This window comes from Myotis lucifugus, unplaced genomic scaffold (assembly GCF_000147115.1).
Source record: "Myotis lucifugus unplaced genomic scaffold, Myoluc2.0 scaffold_224, whole genome shotgun sequence".
NCBI classification, from domain to species: domain Eukaryota; kingdom Metazoa; phylum Chordata; class Mammalia; order Chiroptera; family Vespertilionidae; genus Myotis; species Myotis lucifugus.
Window position 1 is genome coordinate 1966510 of NW_005871272.1, and position 20312 is coordinate 1986821.

Genomic DNA, 20312 nt, shown 5'->3' on the forward strand with positions numbered 1-20312 from the left:
AAGTATTATGGGAAATGGTTTATAAAAATTAATTTTATAAATATATATTTATATGTAGTATGAATATGATAAAACAAATATAGTAAGATGATAAACTGGTGAACTTAGATGAAAGATCATAAGATTTCTCATATCAAGCTTTAAAATTACCTGTACTTTTGAAATCCTTTTAAAATTAAAGATTTAACAAAAGGTGGGTGCAAGTAAATGGAGCTTAAAGAAGGGGTTGGTGTGGTAAAGCAAAACCAACAAAAATATTAAAACATGCCCTAGCTGCTCAGTGGCTCCGTTGGTTGGAGCATTATCCAGTGCACCAAAAGGTTGCGGGTTTGATTCCTGGTCAGGGCATATATACAAGTTGGGAGTTCAATCCCCAGTCAGGGCATGTAATGAAGGCAACCGATTGGTGTTTCTGCTCCTCACGTCAATGTTCCTCTCTCTCTCTCAAAAAAAAAAAGTTATCAAAACACCCCAGCACTAACAACAACAAGGAAACTACACTAACTCATGTCTGAAGGTCCAATTGGAGGGAACTTTACCAGGAGAACCCAGAGAACTGTCTCTCTGGCACAGAGGAAGGCTGCCAAACAGGCCGTGTGTGGAGGAATAGCTGAGACGTAGCTGGAGGAACAAATGCCATGGTGTTTCCCTGTCCTCCACTGTCTTGCTGGGGCCTCTCTCTGGGTGAACTCAACCAAAATCTGGAGAACAGAAAAGCTCAGTTGACACATTCCATAGACATCAGTCATATGGGACACAGAATGGGTTGGAATGGGGTGGAGAGTGGAACTGAAGGGAACAGAAAGACTGTGCAGCACATGGAGTAGATTCTTGCATCTTGCACTCTATTCCTTCCTGAGGCTGGAGAGACCGAGCCTGTGAGAACTGCCTTTATCTTTTTTTGTATCTGCCAACCTGCGGAGAAGGTGTGTTCTCATCTACTCCAGTGGCCACGCAATCTCCCATGTGGAACTCAGGGCAGCGCGGGTTGGCCCTGGGATGGAGGTCTGTGCTTCCAGGACTACTTGTGTCAGAGCGGTTAAACCTGCTTAATCTTGGATCAAGGAGTAGCAAGCCCACTTACCTGTGGATGTGAGTGTATTTGTCTCTGTGTGATCTTTCCTCTGATCCTTTTTTTGCTCTTAACTGCTTCAGAATTCAGGTATAGAGAAGTTCTTAATCATTGTCAACTAAATTGTTTTGACTAAATCCTCTATAGCCCTGTTTGCTCCCCAGGGCGCATTTGGCAACCTCTGGAGACATTTTTGGTGGTCAGCACTGAGAGTGGGTGGGCTGGCATCTGGTGGGTAGAGGCCAGCGGTGCTGCTACACATCCTGCCAGTACAGACCAGCAGCCCCGGACGTGGACAGTGCTGAAGCTGGGAAGCCTTCCCCTGCAGTGATGGCGAACCTTTTGAGCTCGGCGTGTCAGCATTTTGAAAATCCCTAACTTAACTCTGGTGCCGTGTCACATATAGAAATTTTTTGATATTTGCAACCATAGTAAAACAAAGACTTATATTTTTGATATTTATTTTATATATTTAAATGCCATTTAACAAAGAAAAATCAACCAAAAAAAATGAGTTCACGTGTCACCTCTGACACGCGTGTCATAGGTTCGCCATCACTGCGCCTAGAGTGTAAGAAGGAAGAGTTTTTATAAACTACGTCGTCAGAGCTCAGTATCTCACACATTTGTGCTGGAAACATAAAGAGGGAAATCAGTAATATCCAAAACTAGAAAAAGCAATGCCCATGGAACATACATTTTAGTAAAAGCAGCTAGAAAACCAAACATTAACCTATAAGTATATGATAAAATTACAAAGTGCTATGGACAAAAAAAAGGGGGGGATAAGGAAAGTATGGAGTGTGCAGGTGAGAGAATGGCAGAGAGAAATGGAGGTTTAATATTTTAGGCGTGTGGTGAGGTGTTACCTTTCTATTTTTACTAGACATGATTGTTTTCAAGTTAGAAATTTCATATTCAAGTGCCTTCCACTCCTCTACTGAGAAAAGAAAGACACATAGACACATGCAAAGGAGGAGCAATGCTTCGGGCCCCGCGTACTTCAGAATTCTCAAGCATTTGGTGCCCTTTCACTGATCATCCATTCACGGGTTTGTTTGTCTCACTTTTCAATTTTATAGGATATTGTTTGTTTTCACTTTTTCCTTGTTTTAAACTTTAGAATCTTTAAAATTATATCCCCATGGTTTTTGACATTCTTCAGATTAAATTTCTAGAGATTACACAGATCTATGATGCTAAACTAATGTTCAGGCTGTATTTTTCACACTATGTTATAAAAATCCACTTTTCTTTAAATGAGGTTGGACATAAAGTAGACTATTACCAAAAAATGTCATTGCTTTGGACAATTTATGATACAAAGTGCTGTTATTTCAGAAATGTGAAGTCATTTAACTTTTTCTCTGAAGGATTGAAAATATTTTACATGTCATTTGATGACACTGCAAGGTGCATGGCGTCTCATTATACAGGGCAAGAATGCAAAAACAGAAAGGATAAGACTTGAACAGGAAGCTTTGCAAAAACTGAATTTATAAAGCAAAGTTTCTGGATTCAACTACAAGTATTCCTTCCATAAACATAAAAGTTAGAGCATTTGCTGTTAAGGTTTTTAAAAACTACCAATAAGTGTACCTATGGGTAAATAAGGCAGGGCTGGTAGTAAGCTGAAATTCTGTTACTATAAGCAGAAAAAGTGGTTGAAGTCATATTTCAACTTTTAAATAAAAACTTAGCAATTCAGAATGTTTCATTTTCCAGATTGCATTTATCCTGTATTCCATTTCTTGAAGTTCTTCTTTGTTGACTCCACTAAGGACAGGTTTGTTCTGTACTTTTCCTGTTGTGGGTGCTGTGCTGTGCTGCTCAGGGCCTCCTTCAGAATTGCCCCCTTCAAACTTGTACCATTTCAAATCACACATCAGCTACCAGTCTCATTGATATGATAGCTAGCCAAAGGATTGACTGTCAGAAATGAAAAAAATTTTTTTAATGTTTAAATATTCACATTATTTTTATATTCTGGAATGCAGCACCTGTTATATAGTAGATGCACAAAAAAAATGGTAGCTGCTTTTCTTTTTGCTTAGAGCAAAAATTGCCAAATGTAGCTACAGCCCACTGTCCGAACTCAATGATTGTTTCCTTTTTTAATTGTATTGCAGCAGAATATTGCCTATTCATTTATGTGTTGTCTATGGCTGCTTTTGTGCAACAATGGCAGGGCTGGGTAGCTGCTATAGAGACCTTATGACCTGAAAGGCATCTATCTGACCCTTTACAGAAAAAGACTGTAATTCTTGCCTTAGTGCATTATGTAGGGTTTCTCATTTTTTCATTAATTACGAATTAGTAGACCAACTCAAATTTGTATCAGTTAAATGCACACAATAAAAGTGTTTTTGTTTTAGAGCTTCTTTTTTTTTTTTCTCTTTCATGTTAAGAAAACACAGGTAATATTTTTTTTTTAAGAAAGGAAGCAGATTCTAATAATGGTACTGTGTTCCCTTCACTTATTGTACTGGTGCTTAGGAAACCATTTCTTCACTTTAATTTTGTTCAATAAAGATAAAGATCTAGAACTGTTAATTGGGATGAAGCATAGGCCTAAATCTAAAAAGTTTTTTTTAAAAAAAACTACCTTATAAAAGAAACCCTCACACCAATAAGTGCTAGTGAAGATGTGGAGAAAAGGGAACCCTCATGCACTGTTGGTTGGAACGTAGATCAGTGCAGCCACTGTGGAAAACAGTCTGGAGTTTCCTCAAATAATGTAAAATGGAACTGCCTCATGATCTAGCAATTCCACTTCTGGAAATGTATCTTAAGGAATCCAAAACACTACTTTAAAAGACTACATGTACCCCTATGTTCATTGCAGCATTGTTTACAATAGCCAAGATTTGGAAGCAGTCCAAGTGCCCATGAGTGGATAGAATAGCTATGGTACTTTTTTATAGTGGAATACTCCTTGGCCATAAAAAGGAAGAAAATGTAACCCTTTGCAACTGCATGGATGGACTTGGAGAACATTATGCTAAGTGGAATAAACCAGTTAGAGAAAAACAAGTACCATATAATTTCGTTCATATGTGGAATTTAATGAACAAACTAAACTACCAAGCAAAATAGAGACAGACTCTAGATAGAGAGCAGGCAGACAGCTCTGGTGTGTGTGGAGGGGGAGTGAGGGTGGGATGGGTTTGTTGGGGTGGTATAGGCATTGAGCAAAGAAGAAAAAAAAAGAACTCATGGACATGAACAACAGTGGTGACTGTGGTGGGGAGGGGTAGATGGAGGTGGAAGAGGGTATAGAGGGAATAAATGGTGATGGAAAAAATAACATAAAAAGAAGAAAACAGAAAAGTATCTTCAAGTCTAAAGAGGAAGCAAAAATGTCATGATGTTTTATGCTAAATGTATTTTAGCCACATTTTAAACAATAAAAATTTAATATACAATTTAGATTAAATACAGAAATTACAAAAAAAAGTCTAATAATTGCAATTGAAGTGCTGGAACTAAAAGAGACTTCAGGGATTCTCTATTTCAGTGTCTCGCAGTTACTGTGCTGAGTTAGCCCAGGACTTGGTACAAGTGCCTCAAGACCCAGGTGATTAGTGGCCGGGAACATCAAGCATACAGGCCTCTTCCTCCCCTTCAGTCTTCCATTATTACAGTTTTATCTACTTAATATGTTGGCATTCATAAGATTTTATTTTACAAACTGTTAAAAGAACACTGAAAATCACAGATTTATTTAAATACCGTGAAATTCTTTGGATACAGATTTAGATATGCTTAAATATACTGACCTTGAGCATGGCAGTGTTTCTGTAACTGCTGTTTAGTCCGCTGCCTTCTTTAGCAAGAAATCTATATGGAGGGACCCCACACCATCAAATAAGGTGAGGTTGGAATGGAATGGGGGTGCTTTAATAAATTATAAATACATGTAGAAGGAGGATAATTGCCAAAATTATCTGAGAAATCGTTTTTTATTCATCTGAGGAATGGAACTAGAGTGAACAGCAGAGTCAAATAGACTTGATATAAATATTAATATCTAACAAATAGAGCTTGAACATTTAGCAAAAAAAACAATGGATTGGTGTGACTTTAATAGACCCTTTGCATTTATGGGACTTACGTCTCCATATCTTTGTGAATGATTATAAAATTCCATTAGATGGGTAAATTATTTTGTTGAGGTATAGAATTAATTATGGAAAATTAATATATAAGTACAAATTATTTAGGTCTTTAATAAATCAACCTATCTTCTAACCAGCACCAATTCAAAGTAAGATTTCCATTTCTCACTTAATGTATGATCTTATTAAATCAATATAAGATTCTTTTATTGGCCCAGAAAATTTAAAAATTGTATACCATATGCTTGTTTTGAAGATTCTTGAAGATCTTCAAACATAATTAATTGGAAATTTTGAAGAGATTCTGTAATGGAAACAACATACTAATGCAAACTCTTTGAGCCATTATGAATTAGTAAATGTGTTTTTGTGTTTATATTTTGGTGATTGGGATTGAACCAGGATAAGATGGACATCTGATGATCAAGCCTTTCAACTTGCTATTTTATAGTGACACCAGCCAGGAATTGATACAGCTCACAAACAACTCCAAAACTGTTAGCTATCACCATCTAAATATTAATTTCTTTATAACCATAAGTCTAGATAAGCATGAATGATCATCAGCTCTTTGAGTTCCTATAAGTGGTTGCCTTACCAATCAATAGCCTTGTATTTCTGAAGTTGACATGACAAATCAAACAAATATATTTTAATGATATGGTAGCATAACAGATATAAGTTGAGTTAAATAGGACAAAATAGCATAGATCACTTTGTGAAGTCTTACAATCACATTAATGCATCAAATTTGGAGAATTATGAAAACCACTTCGTGGTTTTATAGCCTGTCTTTGCCTGTCTTTTATAGACAGGTAATAAGAATTTCTCTAATAAAAAGAACAAACAAACAAACAAACAAACTACAAATGCAATACTTACGTACATGCAACCAGTATTAGGTTAAAAGGTTCTTGCTACCTGCAAGTTTTGTTTACAGGTTGAACACTCATCTCTGCTGATAGACTCAGGCTCAGACACAACGGTTAGAGCATCTCTGTGTTGCCTGTCCTTCAGAGTGCTGATTCAGCATATCTGGAAATACTGCTTTGGAAATGCATATTTCTGGAAATATAGTTGGCATAGCCCAGAATGCTGATTCAGCAAACTGATGATAAGCTATGTGTGGAAATGTGAGAATTTATTGCAGCTTTTAAGATGAGAGCCAAATCTTTGGGATGAGGTAAGTTGATAGTTAGCTCGCTATTAGTCCACTTGTGCTGTGTACTGAAGAGGCAGGGTATGAAAATTTAGACAAATGTGGTTACGAGTTCTAAAAGAAGCTACTGGGAAACAGTTTTCTTATTTTAAGTACTAAATACATTATGACTTAGCGTTTTGTTTTTTGCACTTTCTTTTTTTGTTTGTTTGTTTTGTTTTGTTAATCCTCACCCAAGGATATATTTTTCCCCCATTGATTGTTAGAGAGTGGAAGGGAGGGGGAGAGACACAGAGAGAAAAAACATCAATGTGAGAGACACATCGATTGGTTGCCTCCTGACAGGAGCCCTAACCAGGGTCAAGGATCAAGCCTGGAATCCAGTAAGTGTCCTTGACTGGAATCAAACCTGGGACCCTTCAATCTGTGGGGCCCCTGCTCTGATCACTGAGCCAAACTGGCAATTTCATTTTTAAATAAATCAGAAATCATATTATACATTTTGGAAATGTGCTTTTTTTTCACATTTGACAACCATTTATGTTACTAAGGAACCAAAACATACATTTTCTGTTTCTGATAAAAGCATATGTTTATGTTAACAATGCCAGATTTTCTTAGCATAGTTGTAGCTATAATTTTGAACCATAAAACATAGAAAATAGGATTTTATGTGAGAAGCAGTCTGTGGGAATTGAGAAAAGATAAAAGCCAGTGTGTTCAAAGAGATTAGAAGAGTCAAACAGGATTTGAATAGGATTGTATGCTGTGTCTTCTACACAATATTCAATCAATAATAATTTTAAAATTTAATTTCAAAATGAAAAAAAATCATGTTATGCAAAAGTACAACTCCAATTTTTGAGCATTATTTAAAGCAAGTTAAATTTAAATTGATGTTAGCGCTACAAAGAAACACTTAAACATTCAAGGATAGATGACATAGAATAAGACATTGTAACTTAGATACTGCCAAGTTTAAAACATGTTTAAGAGTCATATTCAAAGACTAGTTTTTCTTTATCAAAACTGAGAATAATGACCAGTTGCTAAAAGACCAGAGACAACCAGAACACACAGGATAGTTCAGCTTGAAAATGAGATCTGCTAGAAACCTTAGCTCTGTAAATTGAGGCACCTTTAGCAGGAAAACATGTGAAACTAAATAAGATATATTTTCAAAAATTACTTAGGAGAGCATTGTAGCTTAACCCTAATAGGATGAGCCTGGGGCCTCTTTCAACTTTCTGAGTTGAGAAGCTGAATGGTAAGTGACAGTTAGAAAGTTGATTTAAAGACAACATATAACAATTAATGCTGGAGAAAAACTGAGAGTTTAAAATGTTAGGCAGGAAGATTTTTTAGAATCTGGTTTAGATATGGCCTTCAATGATTTTGAGAAATGGGAAGAAAGTGAAGAGTAGCAGAATATGCAGCCCCAGAATGTGCTTTTCTGGATAAGGATTATTTTGACAAATTGCAGATATAAAAACTCTAAAAACAATAGAGCTCACCCTTTGCAAGGACCCTTACATTCATAAAAAAAATTCCTGCATGTAAGGGTCTCTCTCTCTCTCTCTCTCTCTCTCTCTCTCTCTCTCTCTCTCTCTGTGTGCCATAAGGAAAAAGATGACTAAATCATAAGAGAATCTTATCAACAGAGAAGGTGACTTAAATCTGCATAACAAACTCTATCCCATTTACCATGCTTTCCCTGGTAATCTCTCACAACTGCCACTCCCTCCTGTCCCAGCATCTGTCCTTTGTCTTAGCTGAAGATGACATTTAAGATGGTGGCCTGGACTTCTAGGGAGTTATGCAGTTTTCCTGGATATCTCCCATGTGTACTTGAGGTATACATGTTAATAAACTTTTGTTCAATTTTTTCTTGTTAAACTGTGCTTTATTACAGAGGGTTTCAGCTAAGAACTCAAACAGGTAGAGAGAAAATACATTTTTCTCCTCTGTTTAAAAAAGAAAAACAATATTGAGAAAATGCAATGTTATTAATTAAATTATGTTTCAGGAAAAGACAATTGCTATAATAGCTATTTTAGCTAAAGCATATGATCCATAGCTTTATATTCCCTCTGTCATAACATAACTAAGAAAGGGAGAAGCATTTTGGTGGAAATGCAGATATAAAAGCCACCTTTTCTTCCTGGTGCTCAACTACTTAGAGAAGCATCTAAAAGAAGTTTTTGTTTTACTGTAATTATTATCCAACCCAGGCCTGAACCTATAATCAAGCTGATGTACTCACATCAGTCTTTTTAAAGACATCAAATTCTGAACTTTCTAGATGATTTCAGGACATCTGTCTGCTTTTCATACTTCCAAATTGCTCACACTGCATCTATATTCTTTCTGCTTTTACACTGATTTTTATCCCTACCATTCAACTCTCCAGGATTTGATTCCCTTGTGAATCTTGCATCATAAAACAGTGGAAAGAACTCCCAGGCTTTAGAGTAAAAAAAAAATGCATCAAAATCCTATCATAATGTGCTGTTTCTGTGTGACATTGGAAGAAGGACCCAACTTCAATGAACTTCATTTAATGTGTCTACAAAATGTCGATTGTTAATAACACTAATGAGATAAACTCAATCTTATTCAGAGAAAGTACTGTATTCATGATGTTATTATATTTAATGCTATGGTGATTTTGAAATCATAGCAGCAGTCTTTATTTTCCCCTCTTTCTGAAATATGTGGCTCTCTCATGAATAATGCCTATATTAGTCCTCAATCATCTGGAATCTTTCCCTAAGTTTCCCCAAGTCAGTGCCTATTGGGGAAGATAATTCCTTAAAAATATTTAACTTTCATCACCCTTCTGTCTATCATCTATCTATCTATCCATCATCTATCTATCTATAAGTCATCTATCATCTTTTCTCTTATATAAGTACCTACTATTTCTACTTATTGCACTTTTAAAGTATGTAAAATTTTTATGCATTGTTAGAATCCAAACAAAAAGTGTACATTTAGAAAGATTAGCTAATGCTAGAAGTTTATTGATGGATTTTTTTTCTTTGAGGCTGCCATTTATCATCAAGCAAAAAGCTATCTTTTTCAAGATACCAGATAGGACCCATTTGACCCACCAGTCAGCTGAATAAGATATATAACAGTCGTTATTTTTGAGATGTGGATATCAAATTCTTTGCCTGTTAGAGAAAGTTACAATTTTATGGTTGTCAATTGAGAAGTGATTTTAAGTGAACATAAATGAGTGTCCTTATGTGTTTACTGAATAAGAAAACAAAGTAGTAAAACACTTTTAATTTCAATGTGGTTGACTGATTACCTTGTATTTATAAAGAAAGGAGTTTCAAAGGGATAATCTTGTAATAACTTTTCAATGTCTTTAAAGTATGATATATATGTGTGTCTCTTCCTAAGGCTTTATGATTTGCTACTGGTATAGGTGACAATAAATACTTCATTCTGGTTAAAAGGGTAGAAATATTTTCACAAATCTACAATTCATTTCAAAATAACAACCTTCTGCACCCTAGACTATATAACCAACCTTAACCAGAGGGGGAAAAAAGTAATAATTATTATCTACTTTAGTTACAAAGGCCTGTTTGTCAAGTTTCCAGTTAGGAATTATGCTTCTAAAATGTTTACATTCTTGCAGCACAATTTTGAATATTAAATCCAGCTGTATCTTGGTATAAAATTTGAACAAATGCTAACATGTGTACAGGTAAATGTGGTGGGTGAAATTCTACTTTACAAGAAAACAGACTTAGAGAGCTTCCAGTTGGACTGGAAGAAGAAATGCCAAGGAAGACCAACATGTGACACAAGTAAACTCAGCCTCCTATCCCCCGACAAAGATCAATGATTGGATAGCTACCCTCAAACAAAAACAGCTTAGGAAACATCCAGAGTTTACTTGGAAAATTTTAGCGACAAGAAAAAAAATTGCACAAGAAAAGTAGGAAGATAACTACATTTCGGCCTGCGTCACCCCACCCCCCAAGCTGGCGTTGTTCAACAACACAAAGGAACTCCTCAGCCAGAGAGTTTCCCTCACCAGGATAGGAAGCGCTGGGTGAATTACCAGCTTCCCCAGCCAGTTCAAGGTACTGCATGAAAGTCTTCTCAAATTCGCCCCACCCAGACTGATGCAGCGGAAATGTACAGGGAGAGGAATAAGAAAAGCAGAAACTCTTATCAGCACACCTGCAGCAGGAGTGACTGTGTTCACAGAAGCCTGCTCTGCAGACAAACTCAGCAGATCTCACCACTGACTAAGCCAACAGCCAACACAGCCACTGCGAACCCCCTGCAGATTTCACCCATTTTTGCCCCGTAGATATTTGGGCCACTGATGCCAGCTGCCTGAGTCTCCCCAACCCCTCCTCCCAACTTTGCCCCTCAGGAGCCAGGAACCACACCAGCAGCCGTCCCAGGCCTCTGGGCTATCCTAGGGTAAGAAGCTGGCCGCTTGAGTATCTCCCTATCCCTGCAAGAAAGCAGCAGAGTTTACTCAGGCCTCTGTGGCCCTGCAAATGCAAGATGCTGGCCTCCACCCTTGAGGCTGATCGTCTCAGTTGTGCTGTACTCAGGGTTAGCCCCTCCAGCTGTGCATCTGAATCCCACCAGCCTAATACTCATCATCAGTCTCCATTGCAGTGCACTTGTTCAGCAGGAAAGTGTGCAGCCAACAACCAGGATCCCTGCAGCTGCTCGTGGGCTCCCATCAGGCCCTGCTTTCTGTTATTGGCCAGCACTACCATGTCCACGTGGGCTAAGCCCCTCCTAATGTGCACCTGTATACCTCCAGTTCAATACCCATCAGCAGCCTCCATTGCAGAATGCATACTTAAAGGAAGAGTGGGAAGCCACAGGACAGCATGCTGACAGTCAGGAGCTCTGCAACCCCAGGTGGCCCTGGCACTAGTTGCCTGCCTGGCCCCCATCACTTCACGTGTGCCTACAACCAGTCCCCATCACTACACAGCACTTGCACCCGCGTGTGTACACACCACTAGCTCTGGTCACCGATTCTGTTTGCCCTGATTCCTAGCCACTTGTCCTGAAAGAGCTGCCGAGGACCCCATCAGTGCTTGAAACCACTGCACTTCCCTCATTACTTCCTAAAACCACACAGTTGTCGGTGCTATGGACCCCAACAGCTTGAGCTGAAGAGATATCACATCCCCCCCCACACATGGTGCCACCTGCAGCACCAGACTTGTGGTCAGAGCCATGCCCCTACCTGCCTACCCGCTTCAGCTGAAAGGCTTCCCTTACTGAAGTCAGTCCAAAAAGTATGGAAGAGGTAACAGAAAACTATGCAAGATTGCAAAGATCAAAAAGAATGAGGGAAAAATGACTCCACTAAAGAAATACAGAAAAAAAATTCTGTAACTAACTCCAAAGAAATAGAGATACAGGAATTGCTTGATAAAAAATTAAAAATAATTACTTTAAACCTAATCAGAAAGCTATAAGAGCACACAGATGAACACTTTAACAATATCAGAAAAACAATACACGAACAAAATGAAGAATGCAATGACTGAACTGAAGAATTCAATAGGGAGTTACACCAGACTTGAACAAGAAGAAAGAATCAATGCGTTATATGAAAGATCCATTAAAATTATTCAACCAAAAGAGCAATAATTAAAAAGAACAGAAAAGAATGAAGACAGTCTGTGAGACTTATGGAAAACCATCAAGGAAATGAAATGATGTATGTATCACTAGAGTCCAAGAAGAGAGGGAGAAATGGGTAGAGAGCTCATTTAAAGAAATAGTGGCTGGGAAATTCCCAACCCTGGGGAGAGATTTGGACAACCAAATACATGAAACCAATAGGTTGTCCGAAAATCTTAATCTGAAATCAGTATCTCTGCACAAATTATAATTAAAACTGTCTAAAATCAAAGACAAAGAAAAAACTTTTAAAGCAGCAGTAAAAAAAAAAAAAGAAAAGAAAAGAAAAGAAAAAAAATTCCTTACAAGGGAATCCCCAAAGGCAATAACATAAATGGTGCTGGGAAATGATATTTACATATAATACAATGAAACTAGATCCCTACTTTTTTAAAATTTATTTTTATTTTACTTTTATTGATTTCAGAGAGGAAGGGAGAGGGAGAGAGAGATAGAAACATCAAGGATGAGAGAGAATCATTCATCGGCTGCCTCCTGCACATCCCCTACTGGGGATTGAGCCCGCAACCCAGGCATGAGCCCCCAACCGGAATCAAACCTGGAACCCTTCTATCCACAGGCCAACACTCCATCTACAGATCCAAACCAGCCAGGGCTAGACCCCTACTTTTCACCACTCACAAAAATTAATTCAAAATGGAGTAAAGATCTAAATGTGATAACTGAAACAATGAAACTCCTAGAAGAAAACATGGGGAAACCTCATTTACATTAGGCTTGGCAATAAAATCACAAACAACAACAACAAAAAAATAAATCAGTGGAAAATATGGGCAGGAAAAGTGAACAGATCTTATTTCTAAATTAGACACACAAATGGCCACCAAGCATATGAAAATATGTGGATAATCTTAATCATCAGGGAAATGCAAATCAAATCCACAATGAGATTTCACCTCACACTTGTTAGAATGGCTATCATAAAAAGACAAGCTATACAGGCATTGGTAAAGATGTGGGGAAAAGAGAACCCTTGTGTGCTGTGGTGTGGGAATTTAAATTTGTGCAACCACTATGGAAAATAGTATGTCGTTTACTCAAAAATTAAAAATAAAACTGCCATATGACCATTGTATTGGTAAATCCCATTTATAAGTAAAAGCAATAAATAAATGAAACATGGTATTAAAGAGATATATGCGCTCCCATGTTTAATTGCAGTTTTATTTACAATAGCCAAGATAGGGAAACAACGTTAGTGTCTATCTATGGATGTATTAACAAAGAATTTGATACACACACACACACACATATAGACACACACACACACACACACACACACACACACACACGAACCTTATTCAACCATGAGAAAAAAGAAAATCCTACCATTTGCTACAAGTTGCATGAAAGTTAAAGGCATCATGCCTGGTGAAATATGTCAGAGAAAGACAAATACTGTATGATATTGATTATATGTGGAATCTAACAAGTCAAATTTATAGAAACAAATAATAGACTACTGGTTATCAGGATTAGGGTGTGTGTAGAATAGTGGTCAAAGTGTGCAAACTTTTTTATAAGTTGAGTATGTTCTGGGCATCTAATGTACACCATGACGACTACAGCTAATACCATATTATGCAGTTGCAAGTTACTATGAGAGTAGATTGATAAATGTCTTACCATAAAAAAAATGACAGTTAGTTATGTAATGTATTGGAGATGTTAGCTAACACTAGACGGTAATCATTTTGCAATATATAAGTGTATCAAATAAACACATTGTATACCTTAAACTTAAAATGTCAATTACACCTTAATAAAGCTGCAAGCAAATTTTAAATTTAGAGATTGAAAAAGGAATTGTTGAACCTGAGCAAAAGAATGTCACCCAGAGAAATATGCCGACTCCTTAGGTTTCAACAAGAACAGTATTAGTTTAGTGAATGATATATCAGAGTTCTAAGTCTTTTTGTTCTGGGCCTTTCTAATAACTATATCAGAATCTGACTTAGGGATGGATGTTAAGCTAACTAGAGAACTGTGCAAGACATATTTTCAGGAGGGACTCTTTAACAGTATGGATTATGTGATGGTGAGTTTCTTGTACATCTGTTAGGTTTTCCTACTCCTATTTCTTCCAGCCCGGCATTAAAGGCAGAATAAAGCCACCAGTGTGCACCAATCGAGGATTGCATGATCTCCAAGAGAAGCTCTTGTTCTAAGTCCAATGAACAGGAGGGTTAGTCCCTTTGGGGGCAGTCCTGCTCCTAGTGCTGAAATTCTGTGGTCGCAGTAACCATGCAGGCTCAGGAAATACTGGCACACAGAAGTCCTTCTTTCCAACCAGAGAAACTGTGGCCCAGAAAACTCTGTGGGGGATCACTGTTTTTCACCTCTCTGTGTCCTCCTGCCACTCAGACACAGCCCAATCTAGTCTGAGGAACTGCTCAGCAAAATGGTTATTACACAGCGTTGGCTTACCAGCCAGAGAACTAGGAAAGGGAGTCTGGAATCCAGAGAATGTTGGGCCCATCAAAGAAAGGAGTTCAAGAATAGAATTCATCTTGCGGTTCATGGGGGAATATCCAGAACAGAAATCAGATCCATCAAAGCAGCAAAGAAAACTTGCCATATAATTCATCAAAGAACCAGAATGATTGGCTAAAAGTGCTTTTTTAAAAAAATTTTAGGCTGAAAGATGGCTTTTAAAATAGAAATACTCTGAAGAAGAAACTAGGTTAATTTTTCCACCGTCTTCCCACTAGATATATAAATCCATCCTTTTGTACAAGAAGACAGTGTGGTGTAAGGGAATGAAATAAAATTGGCAAGTAAAATCTGAATTATAATCTGATTATCATTGCTGCCTAATTATATGGCTTAAACAAGTCAGCTGTCCCTGCTGTTCTTTTATTTTTTAATCATTTTTGTTTAGTTTTCAATTACAGTTGATGTGCAATATTATAATAGTTTCAGGTGTACATCCTAGTGATTAAATATAACTTACTAAGTAATTGTCCCAATAAATCTTGTACCAATCTAACCCAACCATAGTTGTTAGAATACTATTGACTATATCCCCTATGCTGTACTTTACAACCCCATGACTATTTTTTCACAACCAATTTGTACTTCTTAATCCCTTCACCTTTTTTAAAAAATTGATATTAGGGAGAGGGAGAAAAAGATGCCCCCACACTGGAGCTCAGAAGGAATGATAAATATAATTGTTTTAAAAAATCCTTTGATCATATAACAATAAGAACAGAAAGCACACCAATTACCTTTCTATATAAATATTCATACACCTATATATGTTACAGGAATGGTTACACTTATCCTTGATGATTCTTGATTTTTCATTAGAATTGGATAGTATTTTCATATGTATTAACCCATTTTATTCAAATGTAGCTCCAGGAAGATAGGCAAAAATAATGTCACATTTGCATATTATCTTTGAATGTATGTAGTGCCTATTCATGATTTCATTACAGTCTTACTACCGCTCAGTGGAAGAGATGGGAAATATTATCCACATATTTTACAACTGAGGATACTGAGGGTCAAACAGTTTAATTGGATGATATGTCCAAGGCTGCATTTTATAACATGAAGCAAAACTAGAGACAAAGAATAGTTTGTCATTGTCAAGTGCTCTTTCTTCACATCATGCTGCTATATATTGAAAGATAAGATGGTCTACTGAAGGCTTTACTAATTCTTAGTTATGAATAGAATTCAGTTGCCCTGCCTCCTGGCCAAGCCTCTTTAATTTCTAATAAATGTGATTTTTCTGCCATTATTTAATCACAGGACCTTGGGCAAATTATAGTATCTTTTAGAGTCTTACATTTTAGTTCTATAAAATAGGAATACCAACATCAGTCTTGCAGGGTTATTATAAAAATTAGAGTTACTATGAGGAAGACATTTTTACAGTGCCTAAAATAGAAGCACAATGCCATAATAAATATGATTACTTCATTATTGTTATAGTGCCTAGCTGTTTTATATTGCTTTCAGGGATGTTGAGACAGTCTGAGAGTCACTGGCCCTCTGTTTCTTGGGTGTATTCTGTCAACACCAGTCTTTTATTTCTCTACCCAGATGTCCACGGTCACTTGTACAAACACTCATGAACTGAGACCCTGACATTCATGTCTTACCCTGGTGGGAAGTTCCCAAGGATCTCCTGTGGAAATAGTTTTTACTAGAGAATCATAGATACATCAGTGCTCTCAAATGCAGTCCGGTCACTGCCATGAGCCTATATGTGTATGTATTACCCAGAGCTTCCTAATCTGAGCATGACTGATATTTAATACTAGCGGCCTGGTGAACAAAAATTTGTGCACTGGCGGGGGGGGGGGGGGAGTCCCTCAGCCCCTTTTGTGCCCTCTCACAGTCTGGGACCCCTCAGGAGATAACGACCTGCTGGCTTAGGCCTGCTCCCGGGTGGCAGAGGGCAGGCCCAATCCCTGGGTGCAGCCCTTGGTCGGGCTCAGAGCAGGGCCGATCGGGGAGTTGGGGCACTGCCCCCTGTCATGCACAGAGCAGGGAGGATCAGGAGGTTGCGATGCCACCCCCAGTCACGCTCAGGGTAGGGCCAATTAGGGGGTTGGGGAACTGCCCCCTGTCACACTCAAGGCAGGGTCGATGGGGAGGTTGCGGCGCCACCCCCTATCATGCACAGAGCAGGGCCGATCAGGGGGTTGGGGAGCTCCCCCCTGTCATGCACAGAGTAGGGCCGATAGGGGAGTTGGGGCACCGACCCCTGTCACCCACAGAGCAGGGCCGATCAGGGGGTTGGGGTGCCACCACTGTCACACACAGAGCAGGGCCCATGGGGGAGGGGGGGGTTGGGGCGTCGCACCCTGTCACACACAGAGCAGGGCCAATCAGGGGGTTGGGGAGCTCTCCCTATCAGGCACAGAGCAGGGCTGATCAGGGGGTTGGGGCACCTTCCCCTGTAGAACAGAGCAGGGCGAATAAGGAGGTTGTGGCCCTGACCCTGTCACACACAGAGCCGCAGGGCGATCAGGGGGTTTGGGTGCTGCCCCCTGTCACGCTGCTCCAGGGGCCAGGAGGCCTCACAGCTCCGCTGATCCCAGTGCCGGGAGGCCTCGCGGCTCCGCTGATCCCAGTGTTGGGAGGCATACTACCCTTTTACTATATAGGATAGAGGCCTGGTGCACGGGTGGGGGCTGGCTGGTTTGCCCTGAAGGGTGTCCTGGATCAGGGTGGGGGTCCCCACTGGGGTGCCTGGCCAGCCTGGATGAGGGGATGATGGCTGTTTGCAGCTGGTCACACACCCTTCAGGGTGGGGGTCCCCACTGGGGTGCCTGGCCAGTCTGGGTGAGGGGCTGAGGGCTGCTTTCAGGCCGGTGGTTGTTGACTGAAGCTCCCAACCGCTCCTTTTTTTCTTTTTTTTTTATTCTGGGATTTATTTACCTTCTATGGCTGTCATTGGAACTGAGAGCCGGCTTTAGCTCTGAAGCTCGGCTCCAGCTCTGAGACCTTGGCTGCTGAAAGCAGGGATCTGAGTTTGTTTGGGTTCTATAATTGAAGCACTGTTGCAACTCCAGCTCAGGCAGGCTGGCTGAAAGCATGGGGTTTGTTTAGCTTCTATAATTGCAACATTGTTTCTTAGAGTGCAAGCTCAGAGCTCAGTCGCGGCAGGCGGGGAACCTTGGCTTCCTCCTTCACTGGAGCAAGCAAGCCTCCTGTTCACTTCAGCTGCCTGGCTGCCGGCCGCCATCTTGGTTGGCAGCTAATTTGCATATCACCCTGATTAGCCAATGGGAAGTGTGTCGGAGGTGCGGTTAATTACCATGTTTGTCTATTATTAGATAGGATTGGCTTGTGTGAAAAAAAATAAGACTTTAAGTCAGACAGACACAGGATCAAATGCTAACTCTGCACCACAATAGCTATGTAATCTTAGGTATATTGTTTAATTTATTTGTTTCTCAGATTCTTTTTTGTTAAAATAAGTTACATACAATTTTTTTCTTTAGAAGGTTTTTTAGATTTCAATTTAATGAGACAATGTGTGTTACATTTTCTCCTCCCTTTAGTAATTGGGTGGCTTCTTTTTTTTTTGTTTTATTTTTCTGGGTTTCTGCACACTCCTTGTGTGTTCCCAAATCTGATAAATTTGTTGTCCTCAGGTCACAGGCCCTGCCAAAATACTTCTAATCTTGATTGTGGTGAACAACAATTTACATGTATTGAGAGATTACTAAATATCAGACATGGTAAACATTTCATTACTTGCATTGAATTTTTATTTTTTTATTTTTTTATTTATTTTTTTTTTATTTTATTTTTTTTTATATTTTTTTATTTTTCGCTTAAAGTATTACAAAGGGTATTACATAAGTGTCCTTTTTTTCCCCTACGCCCTTGACAAACCCCTACCCTCCCTTACCCCCCAGTGTCTTATGTCCATTAGTTATGCTTATATGCATGCATACAAGTCCTTCGGTTGATCTCTTACTCCCCTCCCTCCTGCCCCCCAACTCTCTCTGGCCTTCCCACTGCAGTTTGGCAATCAGTTTGAGGCAGCTCTGCCTCTGTATCTATTATTGTTCAAAAGTTTGTAATGGTCTTTATTATCCATGAATGAGTGAGATCATGTGGTATTTTTCCTTCATTGACTGGCTTGTTTCACTTAGCATAATGCTCTCCAGTTCCATCCATGCTGTTGCAAATGGTAAGAGTTCCTTCTTTTTTACAGCAGCATAGTATTCCATCGTGTAGATGTACCACAGTTTTCTAATCCATTCATCTACTGATGGGCACTTAGGCTGTTTCCAGATCTTAGCTATGGTGAATTGTGCTGCTACGAACATCTGGTTACATATATCCTTTCTGATAGGTGTTTCTGGTTTCTTGGGATATATTCCTAGAAGTGGGATCACAGGGTCAAATGGGAGTTCCATTTCCAATTTTTTGAGGAACCTCCATACTGCCTTCCACAGTGGCTGCACCAGTCTGCATTCCCACCAGCAGTGCACAAGTGTTCCTTTTTCTCCACATCCTCTCCAGCACTTGTCGTTTGTTGATTTGTTGATGATGGCCATTCTGACAGGTGTGAGATGGTACCTCATTGTTGTTTTGATTTGCATCTCTCGGATGATTAGTGACTTTGAGCATGTTTTCATATGTCTCTTGGCTTTCTGAATGTCCTCTTTTGAAAGGTGTCTATTTAGATCCTTTGCCCATTTTTTGATTGGATTGTTTATCTTCTTTTTGTTAAGTTGTATGAGTTCCCTATAAATTTTGGAGATTAAGCCCTTATCAGATATGACGTTGGCAAATATGTTTTCCCAAGAGGTGGGTTTTCTTGTTGTTTTGTTGATGGTTTCTTTTGCTGTGCAGAAGCTTTTTATTTTGATGTAGTCCCATTTGTTCAGTTTCTCTTTAGTTTCAACTGCCCTAGGAGCTGTATCAGTGAAGAAATTGTTTTGGCATAAGTCTGAGATTTTGTTGCCTTTGTATTCTTCTAGAATTTTTATGGTTTCCTGTCGTACATTTAAGTCCTTTATCCATTTTGAGTTTATTCTTGTGTATGTTGTAAGTTGGTGGTCTAGTTTCATTTTCTTGCATATATCTGTCCAATTTTCCCAACACCATTTATTGAAGAGACTATCTTGGCTCCATTGTATGTTCATGCCTCCTTTGTCAAAAATTAATTGAGCATATTGGTTCGGGCTAATTTCTGGACTCTCTATTCTATTCCACTGATCTATATGTCTGTTCTTGTGCCAGTACCAGGCAGTTTTGAGAACAGTGGCTTTGTAATACAGCTTGATATCTGGCATTGAGATCCCGCCTACTTTGTTCTTTCTCAGGATCGTTGCAGCTATTCGGGGTCTTTTTTTATTCCAGATGAATTTTTGGAGAGTTCGTTCTAGATCTTTGAAGAAGGCCATTGGTATTTTAATGGGGAGTGCGTTGAATGTATAGATTGCTTTGGGTAGTATGGACATTTTAATGATGTTGATTCTACCAATCCAAGAACATGGTATGTTCTTCCATCTGTTTATGTCTTCCTCTATCTCTTTTTTCAACGTCCTGTAGTTTTCTGAGTATAGGTCTTTGACCTCTTTAGTTAAGTTTATTCCTAGGTATCTTAATTTTTTTGGTGCGATGGTAAATGGGATTGTTTTTCTAATCTCTCTTTCTGAAAGTTCACTACTGGAGTATAGAAATGCCTCAGATTTCTTGGCGTTAATTTTGTATCCTGCTACATTGCCAAATTCATGTATTAAGTCTAGTAGCTTTTTGATGGAGTCTCTAGGGT